General features: G+C 35.1%; 1 pseudogene across 1 annotated transcript in view; it reads left to right on the forward strand.

The window, feature by feature from the left end:
• Window positions 1–16,850, forward strand: part of LOC143228471 (phosphatidylinositol-3,5-bisphosphate 3-phosphatase MTMR8-like) — a 36,338-nt pseudogene extending 19,488 nt beyond the window's left edge. Inside the window, exons 8-11 of the transcript XR_013015339.1 lie at window positions 1,809–1,935; window positions 14,704–14,932; window positions 15,027–15,163; window positions 15,752–16,850. The product of XR_013015339.1 is annotated as a phosphatidylinositol-3,5-bisphosphate 3-phosphatase MTMR8-like (transcript). The remainder of the gene's footprint in view (window positions 1–1,808; window positions 1,936–14,703; window positions 14,933–15,026; window positions 15,164–15,751) is intronic.
• Window positions 16,851–16,875: the final 25 nt, after the last annotated feature.

The raw sequence follows: 16,875 nt of genomic DNA on the forward strand, positions 1-16,875 counted from the left end.
GGTTTGTTAAGTAGGCTGTTTCAGACATGTACCACTCTGGTTTGTTAAGTAGGCTGTTTCAGACATGTACCACTCTGGTTTGTTAAGTAGGCTGTTTCAGGCATGTACCACTGGTTGGTTAGGTGGGTTGTTTCAGACATGTACCGCTCTGGTCTGGTAGGTGGGTTGTTTCAGACGTGTACCACTCTAGTCTGGTAGGTGGGTTGTTTCAGATGTGTACCACTCTGGTGTGTTTGGTGGGTTATTTTAGATATGCGTTACTGGTGTGTTTGGTGGGTTATTTTAGATATGCTTTACTGATGTGTTTGGTGGGTTGTTTCAGACATGCACCACTCTGGTCTGGTAGGTGGATTGTTTCAGACATGTATCACTAGTGTGTTTGGTGGGTTGTTTTAGACATGTACCACTCTTGTTGGTTAGATGGGTTGTTTTAGACATGTACCACTCTTGTTGGTTAGGTGGATTGTTTTAGACATGTACCACTCTTGTTGGTTAGATGGGTTGTTTTAGACATGTACCACTCTTGTTGGTTCGGTGGATTGTTTTAGACATGTACCACTCTTGTTGGTTGGTGGATTGTTTTAGACATGTACCACTCTTGTTGGTTGGTGGATTGTTTTAGACATGTACCACTCTTGTTGGTTAGGTGGGTTGTTTTAGACATGTACCACTCTTGTTGGTTAGGTGGATTGTTTTAGACATGTACCACTCTTGTTGGTTCGGTGGATTGTTTTAGACATGTACCACTCTTGTTGGTTAGATGGGTTGTTTTAGACATGTACCACTCTTGTTGGTTAGGTGGATTGTTTTAGACATGTACCACTCTTGTTGGTTCGGTGGATTGTTTTAGACATGTACCACTCTTGTTGGTTCGGTGGATTGTTTTAGACATGTACCACTCTTGTTGGTTCGGTGGATTGTTTTAGACATGTACCACTCTTGTTGGTTAGGTGGATTGTTTTAGACATGTACCACTCTTGTTGGTTCGGTGGATTGTTTTAGACATGTACCACTCTTGTTGGTTCGGTGGATTGTTTTAGACATGTACCACTCTTGTTGGTTCGGTGGATTGTTTTAGACATGTACCACTCTTGTTGGTTGGTGGATTGTTTTAGACATGTACCACTCTTGTTGGTTCGGTGGATTGTTTTAGACATGTACCACTCTTGTTGGTTCGGTGGATTGTTTAAGACATGTACCACTCTTGTTGGTTAGGTGGGTTGTTTCAGACATGTACCACTTTAATCTGATGTTTTCATGTTAACAAAACAGCATGTTAATCAGTTACTTGAACTAAATATAAATCATAAAGTCTAACTGATAACTGTGTGAAACAGTAAAAAAAGTGTACTTAGTTGTTTTGTAATAAAAGATGATAATGTTTTCAGGGTAACACAAACATGTTATCATTCCGTCTTATCACAGCAGAACAAAGTCATTCAACCATTTGGGTTTCTGAAAACTACTTCATAAAGCTAACTTACTGGTAATTTTCACACTTTTCTGATGATTAAACTACATGTTAAAGGTTTCATGTGTATTTGTATTCATGAGGTTATAAAAATGTTAGTTCTATAAAAACAGAAATACATTTTGTGATACCAGACCTTGTAAAGCAGTGGACATTAAGTTTATCACCGATTTAAAAATTAAAAAAAATTGCTTCTTTGTTGTTCAATTCTTGTTTGTGGTTAACATGAGATGTGTGTTAATGAAATCTTGTTAACAAATAATTCTATGAAAGTAAACGTTGAGGTTTTCTCTTTAACATATTTCAAGTAAAAATGTTTTCCGTCACTTCATTGCAGGTTCTGGAGAGGAATGTATAATAGGTTTGAGAATGGTGTTCATCCAAGGGAACCACTAGGAGATCTCTTACTTGCAACCAAAGACCATATCAGTAGTCTGGAAGATCATGTGATTCTCCTGCATAAAGTAATGATTTTTGTTACCAAACTTATTGAAGTTAGACACCTGTAGGCAATTTCTTGGGAAAATAGGAGATTAGTTTTATATACCTTCCTCAGAATCCTCAAATGTTTTCCCATCTCTGATGGAATAGTTTGACTAAATTCCACCAGGGACAGAGAATTGGTAGAATGTGCAATAGAATTGATGTATGTTTTACTTAACTTCCATCAGGTGTATTAGGGCGAGAGAATTGGTCGAAAATATCGATGTTTGTTTAATTTTCCACCAATTGTATTAAGGAGAGAGAAAATTGATGAAAACTATGCTAGTTTTTGTTATTTTAAAATTTCCATCAGATGTGTTAGGACAAGGGAATGAGCACTCTATTCCCTCCCAGCCATGCTCACAGAATATAACAAACATAATTCTTTATTCATTCAGTATATGTATATGAATTTACAAGTTTTTATTCATTTAGAAGAAGAAGGTTGAAACGTTGTTCCTGATCTACATAAAAATTTTCTCAACCCAAACCAGCTGTTTTTACATATATATTTTTAGTCACCAAGTTTGTCAGCAGACTTGCTTAAAGTCTAAAGGTATATAAATGTCAACAGTAGCTACCATACATGACAATTGTCACATACAAGAGATGAGGTCTTACGAACATCTCACAGTACAGTAAGGCTAACCTGTTGCCATGTGCCAGTAATCAGATTACCAAGGTGGCCGAAATGGCCTTTCCAACATTTCCTGATACAGCATGCTTGATGTCAATTATATATCTCTTAATTCTGAAATATGACCTTACAAATATTAAACCCATCATTGACTGGATGTTTTTCTACTCTATTACAGTAACGGAAAAACTATGAAAAGTACCTTCATTATCCTTTTATTTTGATGACACCCTCCAATCTTTTCGAAAGTTTTTTTTATTTATAAGATGTAAATACCAAGAAAAAGAAAATATCAAATTTTTGTTATGAAATACATTTCTATATATTATGCAGTTTAAAATGCTTTTTAAATTAAGAATTAATTTCAAGAATAAAACCAATAAACACAGTTCAATTTAAATAAAAATATTTTAGTGTTTTTAACTAAATTCACCAGGGCATGAAATTTATTTTTCATGTCTTTTCTAAAGAAATATGCAAAACATAAAATTATTTATTTCAATTGTGTTTCTTTTCTCTAAGAAACTTTTGTCTTTTATTATATGCTGTGTCGTGATTTCTTGTGTCCAGTTGTAGCTTTTAGTTACACTTTAAGGGATCAGTGGTATTTATTGTGTCAGGATGTAGCTTTTAGTTACAATGTAAGGAATGAACAGTGTTTATTGTGTCAAATTATAGCTTTTAGTTACAATATAAGGAATGAATGGTGTTTATTGTGTCAAATTGTAGCTTTAGCATTAACTGTAAGGAATGAATGGTGTTTATTGTGTCAGGATGTAGCTTGTAGTTACAATGTAAGGGATGAGTGGTGTTTATTGTGTCAGGATGTAGCTTTAAGTAACAATGTAAGGTATGAGTGGTGTTTATTGTGTCAGGATGTAGCTTTTAGTTACAATGTAAGGGATGAGTGGTGCTTATTGTGTCAGGATGTAGCTTTAAGTAACAATATAAGGGATAAGTGGTGTTTATTATGTCAGGAGGTAGCTTTAAGTAACAATGTAAGGGATGAGTGGTGTTTATTGTGTCAGGATGTAGCTTTAACTTACACTGTAAGGAATGAATGGTGTTTTTTGTGTCAAAATGTAGATTTAGTTACACTGTAAGGGATGAATGGTGTTTATTGTGTCAATTTGTAGCTTTAACTTACACTGTAAGGAATGAATGGTGTTTATTGTGTCAGTATGTAGCTTTTAGTTACAATGTAAGGGATGAGTGGTGTTTATTGTGTCAGGATGTAGCTTTAAGTAACAATGTAAGGGATGAGTGGTGTTTATTGTGTCAGAATGTAGCTTGTAGTTACAATGTAAGGGATGAGTGGTGTTTATTGTGTCAGGATGTAGCTTGTAGTTACAATGTAAGGGATGAGTGGTGTTTATTGTGTCAGGATGTAGCTTTAAGTAACAATGTAAGGGATGAGTAGTGTTTATTGTGTCAGGATGTAGCTTTTAGTTACAATGTAAGGGATGAGTGGTGTTTATTGTGTCAGGATGTAGCTTTTAGTTACAATGTAAGGGATGAGTGGTGTTTATTGTGTCAGGATGTAGCTTTAAGTAACAATGTAAGGGATGAGTAGTGTTTATTGTGTCAGGATGTAGCTTTAACTTACACTGTAAGGAATGAATGGTGTTTATTGTGTCAGGATGTAGCTTTTAGTTACAATGTAAGGAATGAACAGTGTTTATTGTGTCAAATTATAGCTTTTAGTTACAATATAAGGAATGAATGGTGTTTATTGTGTCAAATTGTAGCTTTTAGTTACAATATAAGGAATGAATGGTGTTTATTGTGTCAACTTGTAGCTTTAACGTACACTGTAAGGAATGAATGGTGTTTATTGTGTCAGGATGTAGCTTGTAGTTACAATGTAAGGGATGAGTGGTGTTTATTGTGTCAGGATGTAGCTTTTAGTAACAATGTAAGGTATGAGTGGTGTTTATTGTGTCAGGATGTAGCTTTTAGTTACAATGTAAGGGATGAGTGGTGCTTATTGTGTCAGGATGTAGCTTTAACTTATACTGTAAGGTATGAGTGGTGTTTATTGTGTCAGGATGTAGCTTTTAGTTACAATGTAAGGGATGAGTGGTGCTTATTGTGTCAGGATGTAGCTTTAAGTAACAATATAAGGGATAAGTGGTATTTATTGTGTCAGGAGGTAGCTTTAAGTAACAATGTAAGGTATGAGTGGTGTTTATTGTGTCAGGATGTAGCTTTTAGTTACAATGTAAGGGATGAGTGGTGCTTATTGTGTCAGGATGTAGCTTTAAGTAACAATATAAGGGATGAGTAGTGTTTATTGTGTCAGGATGTAGCTTTAACTTACACTGTAAGGAATGAATGGTGTTTATTGTGTCAGGATGTAGCTTTTAGTTACAATGTAAGGAATGAACAGTGTTTATTGTGTCAAATTATAGCTTTTAGTTACAATATAAGGAATGAATGGTGTTTATTGTGTCAAATTGTAGCTTTTAGTTACAATATAAGGAATGAATGGTGTTTATTGTGTCAACTTGTAGCTTTAACGTACACTGTAAGGAATGAATGGTGTTTATTGTGTCAGGATGTAGCTTGTAGTTACAATGTAAGGGATGAGTGGTGTTTATTGTGTCAGGATGTAGCTTTTAGTAACAATGTAAGGTATGAGTGGTGTTTATTGTGTCAGGATGTAGCTTTTAGTTACAATGTAAGGGATGAGTGGTGCTTATTGTGTCAGGATGTAGCTTTAACTTATACTGTAAGGTATGAGTGGTGTTTATTGTGTCAGGATGTAGCTTTTAGTTACAATGTAAGGGATGAGTGGTGCTTATTGTGTCAGGATGTAGCTTTAAGTAACAATATAAGGGATAAGTGGTATTTATTGTGTCAGGAGGTAGCTTTAAGTAACAATGTGTAAGGTATGAGTGGTGTTTATTGTGTCAGGATGTAGCTTTTAGTTACAATGTAAGGGATGAGTGGTGCTTATTGTGTCAGGATGTAGCTTTAAGTAACAATATAAGGGATAAGTGGTGTTTATTATGTCAGGAGGTAGCTTTAAGTAACAATGTAAGGGATGAGTGGTGTTTATTGTGTCAGGATGTAGCTTTAACTTACACTGTAAGGAATGAATGGTGTTTTTTGTGTCAAAATGTAGCTTTTAGTTACACTGTAAGGGATGAATGGTGTTTATTGTGTCAAATTGTAGCTTTAACTTACACTGTAAGGAATGAATGGTGTTTATTGTGTCAGTATGTAGCTTTTAGTTACAATGTAAGGGATGAGTGGTGTTTATTGTGTCAGTATGTAGCTTTTACTTACAATGTAAGGGATGAGTGGTGTTTATTGTGTCAGTATGTAGCTTTTACTTACAATGTAAGGGATGAGTGGTGTTTATTGTGTCAGGATGTAGCTTGTAGTTACAATGTAAGGGATGAGTGGTGTTTATTGTGTCAGGATGTAGCTTTAAGTAACAATGTAAGGGATGAGTAGTGTTTATTGTGTCAGGATGTAGCTTTTAGTTACAATGTAAGGGATGAGTGGTGTTTATTGTGTCAGGATGTAGCTTTAAGTAACAATGTAAGGGATGAGTAGTGTTTATTGTGTCAGGATGTAGCTTTAACTTACACTGTAAGGAATGAATGGTGTTTATTGTGTCAGGATGTAGCTTTTAGTTACAATGTAAGGAATGAACAGTGTTTATTGTGTCAAATTATAGCTTTTAGTTACAATATAAGGAATGAATGGTGTTTATTGTGTCAAATTGTAGCTTTAGCATTACACTGTAAGGAATGAATGGTGTTTATTGTGTCAGGATGTAGCTTGTAGTTACAATGTAAGGGATGAGTGGTGTTTATTGTGTCAGGATGTAGCTTTTAGTTACAATGTAAGGGATGAGTGGTGCTTATTGTGTCAGGATGTAGCTTTAACTTATACTGTAAGGTATGAGTGGTGTTTATTGTGTCAGGATGTAGCTTTTAGTTACAATGTAAGGGATGAGTGGTGCTTATTGTGTCAGGATGTAGCTTTAAGTAACAATATAAGGGATAAGTGGTATTTATTGTGTCAGGATGTAGCTTTAAGTAACAATATAAGGGATAAGTGGTATTTATTGTGTCAGGAGGTAGCTTTAAGTAACAATGTAAGGTATGAGTGGTGCTTATTGTGTCAGGATGTAGCTTTTAGTTACAATGTAAGGGATGAGTGGTGCTTATTGTGTCAGGATGTAGCTTTTAGTTACACTGTAAGGGATGAATGGTGTTTATTGTGTCAAATTGTAGCTTTAACTTACACTGTAAGGAATGAATGGTGTTTATTGTGTCAGGATGTAGCTTTAAGTAACAATGTAAGGGATGAGTGGTGTTTATTGTGTCAGGATGTAGCTTGTAGTTACAATGTAAGGGATGAGTGGTGTTTATTGTGTCAGGATGTAGCTTTAAGTAACAATGTAAGGGATGAGTAGTGTTTATTGTGTCAGGATGTAGCTTTAAGTAACAATGTAAGGGATGAGTAGTGTTTATTGTGTCAGGATGTAGCTTTAACTTACACTGTAAGGAATGAATGGTGTTTATTGTGTCAGGATGTAGCTTTTAGTTACAATGTAAGGAATGAACAGTGTTTATTGTGTCAAATTATAGCTTTTAGTTACAATATAAGGAATGAATGGTGTTTATTGTGTCAAATTGTAGCTTTAACGTACACTGTAAGGAATGAATGGTGTTTATTGTGTCAGGATGTAGCTTGTAGTTACAATGTAAGGGATGAGTGGTGTTTATTGTGTCAGGATGTAGCTTTTAGTAACAATGTAAGGTATGAGTGGTGTTTATTGTGTCAGGATGTAGCTTTTAGTAACAATGTAAGGTATGAGTGGTGTTTATTGTGTCAGGATGTAGCTTTTAGTTACAATGTAAGGGATGAGTGGTGCTTATTGTGTCAGGATGTAGCTTTAACTTATACTGTAAGGTATGAGTGGTGTTTATTGTATCAGGATGTAGCTTTTAGTTACAATGTAAGGGATGAGTGGTGCTTATTGTGTCAGGATGTAGCTTTAAGTAACAATATAAGGGATAAGTGGTATTTATTGTGTCACGAGGTAGCTTTAAGTAACAATGTGTAAGGTATGAGTGGTGTTTATTGTGTCAGGATGTAGCTTTTAGTTACAATGTAAGGGATAAGTGGTGTTTATTATGTCAGGAGGTAGCTTTAAGTAACAATGTAAGGGATGAGTGGTGTTTATTGTGTCAGGATGTAGCTTTAACTTACACTGTAAGGAATGAATGGTGTTTTTTGTGTCAGGATGTAGCTTTAACTTACACTGTAAGGAATGAATGGTGTTTTTTGTGTGAAAATGTAGCTTTTAGTTACACTGTAAGGGATGAATGGTGTTTATTGTGTCAAATTGTAGCTTTAACTTACACTGTAAGGAATGAATGGTGTTTATTGTGTCAGTATGTAGCTTTTAGTTACAATGTAAGGGATGAGTGGTGTTTATTGTGTCAGTATGTAGCTTTTAGTTACAATGTAAGGGATGAGTGGTGTTTATTGTGTCAGGATGTAGCTTGTAGTTACAATGTAAGGGATGAGTGGTGTTTATTGTGTCAGGATGTAGCTTTAAGTAACAATGTAAGGGATGAGTAGTGTTTATTGTGTCAGGATGTAGCTTTTAGTTACAATGTAAGGGATGAGTGGTGTTTATTGTGTCAGGATGTAGCTTTTAGTTACAATGTAAGGGATGAGTGGTGTTTATTGTGTCAGGATGTAGCTTTAAGTAACAATGTAAGGGATGAGTAGTGTTTATTGTGTCAGGATGTAGCTTTAACTTACACTGTAAGGAATGAATGGTGTTTATTGTGTCAGGATGTAGCTTTTAGTTACAATGTAAGGAATGAACAGTGTTTATTGTGTCAAATTATAGCTTTTAGTTACAATATAAGGAATGAATGGTGTTTATTGTGTCAAATTGTAGCTTTAAGCATTACACTGTAAGGAATGAATGGTGTTTATTGTGTCAGGATGTAGCTTGTAGTTACAATGTAAGGGATGAGTGGTGTTTATTGTGTCAGGATGTAGCTTTTAGTTACAATGTAAGGGATGAGTGGTGCTTATTGTGTCAGGATGTAGCTTTAACTTATACTGTAAGGTATGAGTGGTGTTTATTGTGTCAGGATGTAGCTTTTAGTTACAATGTAAGGGATGAGTGGTGCTTATTGTGTCAGGATGTAGCTTTAAGTAACAATATAAGGGATAAGTGGTATTTATTGTGTCAGGAGGTAGCTTTAAGTAACAATGTAAGGTATGAGTGGTGCTTATTGTGTCAGGATGTAGCTTTTAGTTACAATGTAAGGGATGAGTGGTGCTTATTGTGTCAGGATGTAGCTTTAAGTAACAATATAAGGGATAAGTGGTGTTTATTATGTCAGGAGGTAGCTTTAAGTAACAATGTAAGGGATGAGTGGTGTTTATTGTGTCAGGATGTAGCTTTAACTTACACTGTAAGGAATGAATGGTGTTTTTTGTGTCAAAATGTAGCTTTTAGTTACACTGTAAGGGATGAATGGTGTTTATTGTGTCAAATTGTAGCTTTAACTTACACTGTAAGGAATGAATGGTGTTTATTGTGTCAGGATGTAGCTTTAAGTAACAATGTAAGGGATGAGTGGTGTTTATTGTGTCAGGATGTAGCTTGTAGTTACAATGTAAGGGATGAGTGGTGCTTATTGTGTCAGGATGTAGCTTTTAGTTACAATGTAAGGGATGAGTGGTGCTTATTGTGTCAGGATGTAGCTTTAATTTATACTGTAAGGTATGAGTGGTGTTTATTGTGTCAGGATGTAGCTTTTAGTTACAATGTAAGGGATGAGTGGTGCTTATTGTGTCAGGATGTAGCTTTAAGTAACAATATAAGGGATAAGTGGTATTTATTGTGTCAGGATGTAGCTTTAAGTAACAATATAAGGGATAAGTGGTATTTATTGTGTCAGGAGGTAGCTTTAAGTAACAATGTAAGGTATGAGTGGTGCTTATTGTGTCAGGATGTAGCTTTTAGTTACAATGTAAGGGATGAGTGGTGCTTATTGTGTCAGGATGTAGCTTTAAGTAACAATATAAGGGATAAGTGGTGTTTATTATGTCAGGAGGTAGCTTTAAGTAACAATGTAAGGGATGAGTGGTGTTTATTGTGTCAGGATGTAGCTTTAACTTACACTGTAAGGAATGAATGGTGTTTTTTGTGTCAAAATGTAGCTTTTAGTTACACTGTAAGGGATGAATGGTGTTTATTGTGTCAAATTGTAGCTTTAACTTACACTGTAAGGAATGAATGGTGTTTATTGTGTCAGGATGTAGCTTTAAGTAACAATGTAAGGGATGAGTGGTGTTTATTGTGTCAGGATGTAGCTTGTAGTTACAATGTAAGGGATGAGTGGTGTTTATTGTGTCAGGATGTAGCTTTAAGTAACAATGTAAGGGATGAGTAGTGTTTATTTTGTCAGGATGTAGCTTTAACTTACACTGTAAGGAATGAATGGTGTTTATTGTGTCAGGATGTAGCTTTTAGTTACAATGTAAGGAATGAACAGTGTTTATTGTGTCAAATTATAGCTTTTAGTTACAATATAAGGAATGAATGGTGTTTATTGTGTCAAATTGTAGCTTTAACGTACACTGTAAGGAATGAATGGTGTTTATTGTGTCAGGATGTAGCTTGTAGTTACAATGTAAGGGATGAGTGGTGTTTATTGTGTCAGGATGTAGCTTTTAGTAACAATGTAAGGTATGAGTGGTGTTTATTGTGTCAGGATGTAGCTTTTAGTAACAATGTGTAAGGTATGAGTGGTGTTTATTGTGTCAGGATGTAGCTTTTAGTTACAATGTAAGGGATGAGTGGTGCTTATTGTGTCAGGATGTAGCTTTAAGTAACAATATAAGGGATAAGTGGTGTTTATTATGTCAGGAGGTAGCTTTAAGTAACAATGTAAGGGATGAGTGGTGTTTATTGTGTCAGGATGTAGCTTTAACTTACACTGTAAGGAATGAATGGTGTTTTTTGTGTCAGGATGTAGCTTTAACTTACACTGTAAGGAATGAATGGTGTTTTTTGTGTCAAAATGTAGCTTTTAGTTACACTGTAAGGGATGAATGGTGTTTATTGTGTCAAATTGTAGCTTTAACTTACACTGTAAGGAATGAATGGTGTTTATTGTGTCAGTATGTAGCTTTTAGTTACAATATAAGGGATGAGTGGTGTTTATTGTGTCAGTATGTAGCTTTTAGTTACAATGTAAGGGATGAGTGGTGTTTATTGTGTCAGGATGTAGCTTGTAGTTACAATGTAAGGGATGAGTGGTGTTTATTGTGTCAGGATGTAGCTTTAAGTAACAATGTAAGGGATGAGTAGTGTTTATTGTGTCAGGATGTAGCTTTTAGTTACAATGTAAGGGATGAGTGGTGTTTATTGTGTCAGGATGTAGCTTTAAGTAACAATGTAAGGGATGAGTAGTGTTTATTGTGTCAGGATGTAGCTTTAACTTACACTGTAAGGAATGAATGGTGTTTATTGTGTCAGGATGTAGCTTTTAGTTACAATGTAAGGAATGAACAGTGTTTATTGTGTCAAATTATAGCTTTTAGTTACAATATAAGGAATGAATGGTGTTTATTGTGTCAAATTGTAGCTTTAACGTACACTGTAAGGAATGAATGGTGTTTATTGTGTCAGGATGTAGCTTGTAGTTACAATGTAAGGGATGAGTGGTGTTTATTGTGTCAGGATGTAGCTTGTAGTTACAATGTAAGGGATGAGTGGTGTTTATTGTGTCAGGATGTAGCTTTTAGTTACAATGTAAGGGATGAGTGGTGCTTATTGTGTCAGGATGTAGCTTTTAGTTACAATGTAAGGGATGAGTGGTGCTTATTGTGTCAGGATGTAGCTTTAAGTAACAATATAAGGGATAAGTGGTATTTATTGTGTCAGGATGTAGCTTTAAGTAACAATATAAGGGATAAGTGGTATTTATTGTGTCAGGAGGTAGCTTTAAGTAACAATGTAAGGTATGAGTGGTGCTTATTGTGTCAGGATGTAGCTTTTAGTTACAATGTAAGGGATGAGTGGTGCTTATTGTGTCAGGATGTAGCTTTAAGTAACAATATAAGGGATAAGTGGTGTTTGTTATGTCAGGAGGTAGCTTTAAGTAACAATGTAAGGGATGAGTGGTGTTTATTGTGTCAGGATGTAGCTTTAACTTACACTGTAAGGAATGAATGGTGTTTTTTGTGTCAAAATGTAGCTTTTAGTTACACTGTAAGGGATGAATGGTGTTTATTGTGTCAAATTGTAGTTTTAACTTACACTGTAAGGAATGAATGGTGTTTATTGTGTCAGGATGTAGCTTTAAGTAACAATGTAAGGGATGAGTGGTGTTTATTGTGTCAGGATGTAGCTTGAAGTTACAATGTAAGGGATGAGTGGTGTTTATTGTGTCAGGATGTAGCTTGTAGTTACAATGTAAGGGATGAGTGGTGTTTATTGTGTCAGGATGTAGCTTTAAGTAACAATGTAAGGGATGAGTAGTGTTTATTGTGTCAGGATGTAGCTTTAAGTAACAATGTAAGGGATGAGTAGTGTTTATTGTGTCAGGATGTAGCTTTAACTTACACTGTAAGGAATGAATGGTGTTTATTGTGTCAGGATGTAGCTTTTAGTTAGAATGTAAGGGATGAGTGGTGTTTATTGTGTCAAGTTGTAGCTTTAACTTACACTGTAAGGGATGAGTGGTGTTTATTGTGTCAAGTTGTAGCTTTAACTTACACTAAGGGATGAGTGGTGTTTATTGTGTCATGTTTTAGCTTTAAGTTACACTGTAAGGGATGAGTGGTGTTTATTGTGTCAAGTTTTAGCTTTAAGTTACACTGTAAGGGATGAGTGGTGTTTATTGTGTCAAGTTTTAGCTTTAAGTTACACTGTAAGGGATGAGTGGTGTTTATTGTGTCAGGATGTAGCTTTAACTTACACTGTAAGGAATGAATGGTGTTTATTGTGTCAGGATGTAGCTTTAACTTACACTGTAAGAAATGAATGGTGTTTATTTTATCAAATTGTAGCTTTAACTTGCACTGTAAGGAATGAATGGTGTTTATTGTGTTAGTATGTAGCTTTTAGTTACAATGTAAGGGATGAATAGTGTTTTTTGTGTCAGGATGTAGCTTTAACTTACACTGTAAGGGATGAATAGTGTTTATTGTGTCAGGGTGTAATTTTAACTTACACTGTAAGGAATGAATGGTGTTTATTGTGTCAGGATGTAGCTTTTAGTTACACTGTAAGGGATGAATGGTGTTTATTGTGTCAAATTGTAGCTTTAAGTTACACTGTAAGGGATGAGTGGTGTTTATTGTGTCAAGTTTTAGCTTTAAGTTACACTGTAAGGGATGAGTGGTGTGTATTGTGTCAGGATGTAGCTTTAACTTACACTGTAAGGAATGAATGGTGTTTATTGTGTCAGGATGTAGCTTTAACTTACACTGTAAGAAATGAATGGTGTTTATTTTATCAAATTGTAGCTTTAACTTACACTGTAAGGAATGAATGGTGTTTATTGTGTTAGTATGTAGCTTTTAGTTACAATGTAAGGGATGAATAGTGTTTTTTGTGTCAGGATGTAGCTTTAACTTACACTGTAAGGGATGAGTGGTGTTTGTTGTGTCAGGATGTAGCTTTTAGTTACAATGTAAGGGATGAGTGGTGTTTATTGTGTCAGGATGTATCTTTAAGTAATAATGTAAGGAATGAGTGGTGTTTATTGTGTCAGGATGTAGCTTTAACTTACACTGTAAGGGATGAATGGTGTTTATTGTGTCAGTATGTAGCTTTTAGTTGCAATGTAAGGGATGAATAGTGTTTATTGTGTCAGGGTGTAATTTTAACTTACACTGTAAGGAATGAATGGTGTTTATTGTGTCAGGATGTAGCTTTTAGTTACACTGTAAGGGATGAATGGTGTTTATTGTGTCAAATTGTAGCTTTAACTTATACTGTAAGGAATGAATGGTGTTTTTTGTGTCAGGATGTAGCTTTAAGTTACACTGTAAGGGATGAGTGGTGTTTATTGTGTCAGGATGTAGCTTTAACTTATACTGTAAGGGATGAGTGGTGTTTATTTTGTCAGGATGTAGCTTTAAGTAACAATGTTATGGATGAGTGGTGTTTATTGTGTCAGGATGTAGCTTTTAGTTACAACGTAAGGGATTAGTGGTGTTTATTGTGTCAGGATGTAGCTTTTAGTTACACTGTAAGGGATGAATGGTGTTTATTGTGTCAAATTGTAGCTTTAACTTATACTGTAAGGAATGAATGGTGTTTTTTGTGTCAGGATGTAGCTTTAAGTTACACTGTAAGGGATGAGTGGTGTTTATTGTGTCAGGATGTAGCTCTAACTTATACTGTAAGGGATGAGTGGTGTTTATTGTGTCAGGATGTAGCTTTAACTTATACTGTAAGGGATGAGTGGTGTTTATTTTGTCAGGATGTAGCTTTAAGTAACAATGTTATGGATGAGTGGTGTTTATTGTGTCAGGATGTAGCTTTTAGTTACAACGTAAGGGATTAGTGGTGTTTATTGTGTCAGGATGTAGCTTTTAGTTGCAATGTAAGGGATGAATAGTGTTTATTGTGTCAGGGTGTAGCTTTTAGTTACAATGTAAGGGATGAGTGGTGTTTATTGTGTCAAGTTGTAGCTTTAAGTTATGCCATATAGAATGGGTTTAAGATGATTTATTTCATATAAATTTAATTGTAAGAAAATATTTTTATTCTATAAATCTTTTCTCGATACTTGTATGAAATTTCAGTACCTAGTTCCAGAGAAGCTGGTTTTTGTCTAACTAACATGCTGTGTTTGATTTGAATTATGAGTGATCCCATAACTGGCTGGTTAAGCAGTTCTTCACTGATAAGACTTGTTTGTTTCATATAGTGTGTATATTTATATATTCTTATGTGTTGGTAAACTATATGTTCCTGATTGTGAGTCGTGAACAAAACCTAGTTGAGATCTTGTACGTTTGTAACTATTAAATGTAAACTAAAATTGTCTTCATTATAAACTTTAAATTAATGTTTGTTTCATTAAAACTAATTTTATTGCAGAGAATTTGTCAGTTAAAGGAAGTCCTAGGTCACGTGGACAGTCCCGGTAAAGACATTGACTCTCGCATGACTGACAGTGGTATGGCTGATGAAATTGATGGTCTTACTTTCTGTCCAAATACTCTAGAAGAACTTGGCATTGAACTTGAAGGAAGTGAGAACAGCGTTCGAGATTCAGGTGTCGGTGACGTTGAAAGTGGAGGCATGGATTCTTTTCTTCAGCATAGCTGTGAGTATGTGTACAGATGGAAACTAACATAGCTGCTATTATAGTGTAATAAGTTTGTTAAATCTCCTAACAATAATCTCATTGGTTCCCACAGCCAGTGGCAGTACCCTAGACCCCTCTGTAATACAGCAGTTGGCTGACGAGTTGGACTCTGTTGCCTTGGACTGGAAGAGTTTTCGGAATGTCCGAGAATGTTTGTGTTCCACACCTTTCGATCATTTCAGCAGAAAGGTGAGATATTCAATACCTGAGTGTTATATCTTTGTCCTTAATTAGTCCACAAGGACCAGTACTTTTATATCCTGTTTTTGTACATAACTACCCCACTAATACCAGCACTTGAATATTGATTCTGTGAAATTTAGTAATCCTTTGGTGGTAAATGATATTCTTTATGCTCTGAATACACATGCACTCTGCTGATCACCCTCTGTTTTCAGGGACATTGCACGAGGCACAAGTCTCATCTGATTAGTGGACTATTTTTCCACTATCTAAGTAGTAGATATAATCACTATATCTTGATAGGACAGTAAGTTAAAGTTACTTTAATGAAAGCCTGCAGTTTAGTTTTCTTTATTACATTTGACTTTACTTGCTTACCATGTTAAGTATTTTTGGTGTAGTGAGAAATGGGTATGTAAGGAGTAAACGTTGATAAGAAACTCATTCAGTAAAACCAAAGAACAGGTGTGTTTAGGTATCAATGAAACCACAGCTATTTACATAACTGAATGTTAAATATTTTTAACTTGAAGTTGCTGGTTGTGGAGAGTTTGTGAGAAGGGTTTAATAAACAGTTCTTGTTTCTTTATCAAGTTTCACTGTTGGAGTTGTGGAGATGTATACTGCATCCGGTGCATTGACAAACGAATACCACTGCAAGGGCATTACAGTAAACGGCCAGTCTCAGTCTGCAGGCACTGCTATAAGGAGCTAATGAGGACAAATTCTATAGATTCTTAGAGTCTTACTAATTGTAACGAATGGGTTTCAGTAGGTGTTGTGATCACATGGGCTGTAGTTGTACGATTATTTTGTTAACATTCCAACTTGATCTCGGATTTGCGTCCATGGATCTTGAAAGTTCTGAATGAGTGTAGCTTGTTTATTAATTCAGAAATGTGTTACCTATTTGCTAGCTTGATTCATTGTATAAAGTGTTTATCTTAGTTCCACCCTTAATAAGAATTGTACAGGCAGTCTTAATAAAGTTATTAGTAGACATTATCTGTACCTGTGGTCAACCATTTGGTGCTATACAATATCATAACTTCTCCATAGTTCCCTTATACATGACTTAAGAAGGTTTATAAAAACTTCAGTTTCAAGTTTTACTGGTCACAAATCTGTAACTGAACTTTTCCCATAACCAGTGAAGAGCAAATTAGTTGTGGCTGTAACAGTATTCTTTTCTGCTTTCTTTAAATGTGAATGAATATAATATTTATAAATGCCCGGCTCTGTATAATTGTTCCGAGTGATTACCAGAGCTGATAAAGATGAGATTTATGATTTTATGGTTAAATATTTTTGTACTGGTTTCATTCTTATCTGAAATTGTTGGCTGCTAAAGTAAAATTTGTGGCCTTAAGTCTCTTCCTGGCTACCTTGTGTTGTAGGAATAAATATTAAAAACTGTTCATTTCACTGCCCTCTTGTGTAGAATATTTAACTAGATATGATATGAGGAAATAAAGAAGATTTAGGTACATTAACAATACTGCTATAATACCTTATGTTGAAGTTAGAGATTGCAGCTTGTGATGTTTGCTCTAAGGTACACAAGTTTTTCATAAGTGTTATGCACAATATATTCTGTTATGTTGAAGCATGAAAAGAAGCAGATGGATGAGAACTATGTACCTCACTAAATGATGTATTTGGATGTGATCAATAAATTTAGAAAACATGAAAATGTCTTGTTTACCATGAAACATTCC

The sequence above is a fragment of the Tachypleus tridentatus genome, chromosome 10, assembly GCF_004210375.1.
Source record: "Tachypleus tridentatus isolate NWPU-2018 chromosome 10, ASM421037v1, whole genome shotgun sequence".
In the NCBI taxonomy this organism is placed as follows: domain Eukaryota; kingdom Metazoa; phylum Arthropoda; class Merostomata; order Xiphosura; family Limulidae; genus Tachypleus; species Tachypleus tridentatus.